Consider the following 8270-nt stretch of genomic DNA (forward strand, 5'->3'; position numbering starts at 1 on the left):
TGGCAAATGCTTTATCTGCGCCATTCACCTTAATCGCATCTGAGAGTAATTCTTAAAAAAACGCCTGTCGCTAATTGTTCGTCATCACAGGTACTGTTTGCTATACGGCCACGACGCGCAACTGATTTCCAAAATTCATCCTTCTCCTGTGAGGATGGAACTTACGACCCCTAGTTTCTTAGACCAGTGCTCTACCACTGAGCTAAAGAGGCGCGGCCTAGCGGTACTCTTCGGTACTTCGTCCTTACGGTCGTCTGCATCATCAGACTTTAGCTGACAACACTTCATATTACCGGCTAATATTTGCAGCTATGGCGACAAATTACTGCTTGGCTACACATCTGACACGTAACCGATGTGCTCTCCAAACAACAACACTTGCATTTCAGAACATGTCTTTCACACATGTCTACAAAATCACCTTCACCTTCAAATACAGTTTCCTTGCGACTGACAGAGACGTAGGCAAAGTTTAAAGTTGCTATTTCCATTAAATCTCGTTAATCAGAAAAACGGTAATTTACACCTGCAGCGGAACAAAATTCCGTTCCACCCAGCGTCTGGCTCGAACCCACGACCCTGGGATTAAGAGTCTGACGCTCTACCGACTGAGCTACCCGGCTACCTCGGTGAATACCTGCCGGGTAGCACGTCACACAGTACTCGTTTGGGTTGGGTGGTCCCATACAGAAACTCTCCATGATGCCTTATGTTTTCCTAACGTCACACTCGTCACGTACTTCACTTTTATGTCATAATCATTTCTGAGAGGTAAAGAAATTGCATGACAACATGCAGAGCTAGTGGCGTCAAAATTAACACACATACTTTATGTGACTCAAAAGCCGAACGAGTTACTTTCCGACGTTGTTTTAGATGTGCAAGTGATAGTCAAAACTCGCTGTGTCGGCACTCTGCCGACCATTTCGCTAGTTAACACCGGTCTTGTTGTGTGTGTTTCAAGCTCAAGAGCATCTCCAAGCAAAAAATGGTCAACAGCAACATTCAGACGGTTTCGTACTGCTCAATTGCTACATTAAAACGTTATGTTTCTTTTTCAGAACTGGAAAAACACAAGCGTGACAGCATTCGAACCTGTAATCTTCAGATCCGAAGTCCGACGCCTTATCCATTAGGCCACACGGTAACTGACGACCAAAATTTACATGTATACGACTCATCTCGAAACGCTCACACCCCTGAGGATTTGTGTTTTCGTTCTACACAGCCGCTGCCCCTTGCTCTTTCCCACCCATTCGTTATATTCAACCTCTGACGTGACCGACCAAATATAGACTGAGAAACAAGACCACACACTTTGTGCATTCGGAATCGAAGGCAGGGCGTCCCTCGCCGCATTTGCTACGATTGCCATTTGCTACTTCTGCAGAAGCGGCGGCGGCGACGACGACGACGACGACGACGACGACGACGAATATCGCGAGAGGCTCTGAGATATGTGAGAAATACATCTATAAAATGTAATTCAGACTGCCTCGTCCCACCTTATGCTGTACCGCTTTGGCAAATGCTTTATCTGCGCCATTCACCTTAATCGCATCTGAGAGTAATTCTTAAAAAAACGCCTGTCGCTAATTGTTCGTCATCACAGGTACTGTTTGCTATACGGCCACGACGCGCAACTGATTTCCAAAATTCATCCTTCTCCTGTGAGGATGGAACTTACGACCCCTGGTTTCTTAGACCAGTGCTCTACCACTGAGCTAAAGAAGCGCGGCCTAGCGGTACTCTTGGGTACTTCGTCCTTACGGTCGTCTGCATCATCAGACTTTAGCTGACAACACTTCATATTACCGGCTAATATTTGCAGCTATGGCGACAAATTACTGCTTGGCTACACATCTGACACGTAACCGATGTGCTCTCCAAACAACAACACTTGCATTTCAGAACATGTCTTTCACACATGTCTACAAAATCACCTTCACCTTCAAATACAGTTTCCTTGCGACTGACAGAGACGTAGGCAAAGTTTAAAGTTGCTATTTCCATTAAATCTCGTTAATCAGAAAAACGGTAATTTACACCTGCAGCGGAACAAAATTCCGTTCCGCTCAGCGTCTGGCTCGAACCCACGACCCTGGGATTAAGAGTCTGACGCTCTACCGACTGAGCTAGCCGGCTACCTCGGTGAATACCTGCCGGGTAGCACGTCACACAGTACTCGTTTGGGTTGGGTGGTCCCATACAGAAACTCTCCATGATGCCTAATGTTTTCCTAACGTCACATTCGTCACGTACTTCACTTTTATGTCATAATCATTTCTGAGAGGTAAAGAAATTGCATGACAACATGCAGAGCTAGTGGCGTCAAAATTAACACACATACTTTATGTGACTCAAAAGCCGAACGAGTTACTTTCCGACGTTGTTTTAGATGTGCAAGTGATAGTCAAAACTCGCTGTGTCGGCACTCTGCCGACCATTTCGCTAGTTAACACCGGTCTTGTTGTGTGTGTTTCAAGCTCAAGAGCATCTCCAAGCAAAAAATGGTCAACAGCAACATTCAGACGGTTTCGTACTGCTCAATTGCTACATTAAAACGTTATGTTTCTTTTTCAGAACTGGAAAAACACAAGCGTGACAGCATTCGAACCTGTAATCTTCAGATCCGAAGTCCGACGCCTTATCCATTAGGCCACACGGTTACTGACGACCAACATTTACATGTATACGACTCATCTCGAACGCTCACACCCCTGAGGATTTGTGTTTTCGTTCTACACAGCCGCTGCCCCTTGCTCTTTCCCACCCATTCGTTACATTCAACCTCTCACGTGACCGACCAAATATAGACTGAGAATCAAGACCACACACTTTGTGCATTCGGAATCGAAGGCAGGGCGTCCCTCGCCGCATTTGCTACGATTGCCATTTGCTACTTATGCAGAAGCGGCGGCGGCGACGACGACGACGACGACGACGACGAATATCGCGAGAGGCTCTGAGATATGTGCGAAATACATCTATAAAATGTAATTCAGACTGCCTCGTCCCACCTTATGCTGTACCGCTTTGGCAAATGCTTTATCTGCGCCATTCACCTTAATCGCATCTGAGAGTAATTCTTAAAAAAACGCCTGTCGCTAATTGTTCGTCATCACAGGTACTGTTTGCTATACGGCCACGACGCGCAACTGATTTCCAAAATTCATTCTTCTCCTGTGAGGATGGAACTTACGACCCCTGGTTTCTTAGACCAGTGCTCTACCACTGAGCTAAAGGGGCGCGGCCTAGCGGTACTCTTGGGTACTTCGTCCTTACGGTCGTCTGCATCATCAGACTTTAGCTGACAACACTTCATATTACCGGCTAATATTTGCAGCTATGGCGACAAATTACTGCTTGGCTACACATCTGACACGTAACCGATGTGCGCTCCAAACAACAACACTTGCATTTCAGAACATGTCGTTCACACATGTCTACAAAATCACCTTCACCTTCAAATACAGTTTCCTTGCGACTGACAGAGACGTAGGCAAAGTTTAAAGTTGCTATTTCCATTAAATCTCGTTAATCAGAAAAACGGTAATTTACACCTGCAGCGGAACAAAATTCCGTTCCGCCCAGCGTCTGGCTCGAACCCACGACCCTGGGATTAAGAGTCTGACGCTCTACCGACTGAGCTAGCCGGCTACCTCGGTGAATACCTGCCGGGTAGCACGTCACACAGTACTCGTTTGGGTTGGGTGGTCCCATACAGAAACTCTCCATGATGCCTAATGTTTTCCTAACGTCACACTCGTCACGTACTTCACTTTTATGTCATAATCATTTCTGAGAGGTAAAGAAATTGCATGACAACATGCAGAGCTAGTGGCGTCAAAATTAACACACATACTTTATGTGACTCAAAAGCCGAACGAGTTACTTTCCGACGTTGTTTTAGATGTGCAAGTGATAGTCAAAACTCGCTGTGTCGGCACTCTGCCGACCATTTCGCTAGTTAACACCGGTCTTGTTGCATGTGTTTCAAGCTCAAGAGCATCTCCAAGCAAAAAATGGTCAACAGCAACATTCAGACGGTTTCGTACTGCTCAATTGCTACATTAAAACGTTATGTTTCTTTTTCAGAACTGGAAAAACACAAGCGTGACAGCATTCGAACCTGTAATCTTCAGATCCGAAATCCGACGCCTTATCCATTAGGCCACACGGTCACTGACTACCAACATTTACATGTATACGACTCATCTCGAAACGCTCACACCCCTGAGGATTTGTGTTTTCGTTCTACACAGCCGCTGCCCCTTGCTCTTTCCCACCCATTCGTTACATTCAACCTCTGACGTGACCGACCAAATATAGACTGAGAAACAAGACCACACACTTTGTGCATTCGGAATCGAAGGCAGGGCGTCCCTCGCCGCATTTGCTACGATTGCCATTTGCTACTTCTGCAGAAGCGGCGGCGGCGACGACGACGACGACGACGACGACGATGACGAATATCGCGAGAGGCTCTGAGATATGTGAGAAATACATCTATAAAATGTAATTCAGACTGCCTCGTCCCACCTTATGCTGTACCGCTTTGGCAAATGCTTTATCTGCGCCATTCACCTTAGTCGCATCTGAGAGTAATTCTTAAAAAAACGCCTGTCGCTAATTGTTCGTCATCACAGGTACTGTTTGCTATACGGCCACGACGCGCAACTGATTTCCAAAATTCATTCTTCTTCTGTGAGGATGGAACTTACGACCCCTGGTTTCTTAGACCAGTGCTCTACCACTGAGCTAAAGGGGCGCGGCCTAGCGGTACTCTTGGGTACTTCGTCCTTACGGTCGTCTGCATCATCAGACTTTAGCTGACAACACTTCATATTACCGGCTAATATTTGCAGCTATGGCGACAAATTACTGCTTGGCTACACATCTGACACGTAACCGATGTGCGCTCCAAACAACAACACTTGCATTTCAGAACATGTCGTTCACACATGTCTACAAAATCACCTTCACCTTCAAATACAGTTTCCTTGCGACTGACAGAGACGTAGGCAAAGTTTAAAGTTGCTATTTCCATTAAATCTCGTTAATCAGAAAAACGGTAATTTACACCTGCAGCGGAACAAAATTCCGTTCCGCCCAGCGTCTGGCTCGAACCCACGACCCTGGGATTAAGAGTCTGACGCTCTACCGACTGAGCTAGCCGGCTACCTCGGTGAATACCTGCCGGGTAGCACGTCACACAGTACTCGTTTGGGTTGGGTGGTCCCATACAGAAACTCTCCATGATGCCTAATGTTTTCCTAACGTCACACTCGTCACGTACTTCACTTTTATGTCATAATCATTTCTGAGAGGTAAAGAAATTGCATGACAACATGCAGAGCTAGTGGCGTCAAAATTAACACACATACTTTATGTGACTCAAAAGCCGAACGAGTTACTTTCCGACGTTGTTTTAGATGTGCAAGTGATAGTCAAAACTCGCTGTGTCGGCACTCTGCCGACCATTTCGCTAGTTAACACCGGTCTTGTTGCATGTGTTTCAAGCTCAAGAGCATCTCCAAGCAAAAAATGGTCAACAGCAACATTCAGACGGTTTCGTACTGCTCAATTGCTACATTAAAACGTTATGTTTCTTTTTCAGAACTGGAAAAACACAAGCGTGACAGCATTCGAACCTGTAATCTTCAGATCCGAAATCCGACGCCTTATCCATTAGGCCACACGGTCACTGACTACCAACATTTACATGTATACGACTCATCTCGAAACGCTCACACCCCTGAGGATTTGTGTTTTCGTTCTACACAGCCGCTGCCCCTTGCTCTTTCCCACCCATTCGTTACATTCAACCTCTGACGTGACCGACCAAATATAGACTGAGAAACAAGACCACACACTTTGTGCATTCGGAATCGAAGGCAGGGCGTCCCTCGCCGCATTTGCTACGATTGCCATTTGCTACTTCTGCAGAAGCGGCGGCGGCGACGACGACGACGACGACGACGACGATGACGAATATCGCGAGAGGCTCTGAGATATGTGAGAAATACATCTATAAAATGTAATTCAGACTGCCTCGTCCCACCTTATGCTGTACCGCTTTGGCAAATGCTTTATCTGCGCCATTCACCTTAGTCGCATCTGAGAGTAATTCTTAAAAAAACGCCTGTCGCTAATTGTTCGTCATCACAGGTACTGTTTGCTATACGGCCACGACGCGCAACTGATTTCCAAAATTCATCCTTCTCCTGTGAGGATGGAACTTACGACCCCTGGTTTCTTAGACCAGTGCTCTACCACTGAGCTAAAGAGGCGCGGCCTAGCGGTACTCTTCGGTTCTTCGTCCTTACGGTCGTCTGCATCATCAGACTTTAGCTGACAACACTTCATATTACCGGCTAATATTTGCAGCTATGGCGACAAATTACTGCTTGGCTACACATCTGACACGTAACCGATGTGCTCTCCAAACAACAACACTTGCATTTCAGAACATGTCTTTCACACATGTCTACAAAATCACCTTCACCTTCAAATACAGTTTCCTTGCGACTGACACAGACGTAGGCAAAGTTTAAAGTTGCTATTTCCATTAAATCTCGTTAATCAGAAAAACGGTAATTTACACCTGCAGCGGAACAAAATTCCGTTCCGCCCAGCGTATGGCTCGAACCCACGACCCTGGGATTAAGAGTCTGACGCTCTACCGACTGAGCTAGCCGGCTACCTCGGTGAATACCTGCCGGGTAGCACGTCACACAGTCCTCGTTTGGGTTGGGTGGTCCCATACAGAAACTCTCCATGATGCCTAATGTTTTCCTAACGTCACACTCGTCACGTACTTCACTTTTATGTCATAATCATTTCTGAGAGGTAAAGAAATTGCATGACAACATGCAGAGCTAGTGGCGTCAAAATTAACACACATACTTTATGTGACTCAAAAGCCGAACGAGTTACTTTCCGACGTTGTTTTAGATGTGCAAGTGATAGTCAAAACTCGTGGTGTCGGCACTCTGCCGACCATTTCGCTAGTTAACACCGGTCTTGTTGCATGTGTTTCAAGCTCAAGAGCATCTCCAAGCAAAAAATGGTCAACAGCAACATTCAGACGGTTTCGTACTGCTCAATTGCTACATTAAAACGTTATGTTTCTTTTTCAGAACTGGAAAAACACAAGCGTGACAGCATTCGAACCTGTAATCTTCAGATCCGAAATCCGACGCCTTATCCATTAGGCCACACGGTCACTGACTACCAACATTTACATGTATACGACTCATCTCGAAACGCTCACACCCCTGAGGATTTGTGTTTTCGTTCTACACAGCCGCTGCCCCTTGCTCTTTCCCACCCATTCGTTACATTCAACCTCTGACGTGACCGACCAAATATAGACTGAGAAACAAGACCACACACTTTGTGCATTCGGAATCGAAGGCAGGGCGTCCCTCGCCGCATTTGCTACGATTGCCATTTGCTACTTCTGCAGAAGCGGCGGCGGCGACGACGACGACGACGACGACGACGACGAATATCGCGAGAGGCTCTGAGATATGTGAGAAATACATCTATAAAATGTAATTCAGACTGCCTCGTCCCACCTTATGCTGTACCGCTTTGGCAAATGCTTTATCTGCGCCATTCACCTTAATCGCATCTGAGAGTAATTCTTAAAAAAACGCCTGTCGCTAATTGTTCGTCATCACAGGTACTGTTTGCTATACGGCCACGACGCGCAACTGATTTCCAAAATTCATCCTTCTCCTGTGAGGATGGAACTTACGACCCCTGGTTTCTTAGACCAGTGCTCTACCACTGAGCTAAAGAAGCGCGGCCTAGCGGTACTCTTGGGTACTTCGTCCTTACGGTCGTCTGCATCATCAGACTTTAGCTGACAACACTTCATATTACCGGCTAATATTTGCAGCTATGGCGACAAATTACTGCTTGGCTACACATCTGACACGTAACCGATGTGCTCTCCAAACAACAACACTTGCATTTCAGAACATGTCTTTCACACATGTCTACAAAATCACCTTCACCTTCAAATACAGTTTCCTTGCGACTGACAGAGACGTAGGCAAAGTTTAAAGTTGCTATTTCCATTAAATCTCGTTAATCAGAAAAACGGTAATTTACACCTGCAGCGGAACAAAATTCCGTTCCGCCCAGCGTCTGGCTCGAACCCACGACCCTGGGATTAAGAGTCTGACGCTCTACCGACTGAGCTAGCCGGCTACCTCGGTGAATACCTGCCGGGTAGCACGTCACACAGTCCTCGTTTG

The sequence above is a fragment of the Schistocerca gregaria genome, unplaced genomic scaffold (assembly GCF_023897955.1).
Source record: "Schistocerca gregaria isolate iqSchGreg1 unplaced genomic scaffold, iqSchGreg1.2 ptg000178l, whole genome shotgun sequence".
Lineage (NCBI taxonomy): Eukaryota > Metazoa > Arthropoda > Insecta > Orthoptera > Acrididae > Schistocerca > Schistocerca gregaria.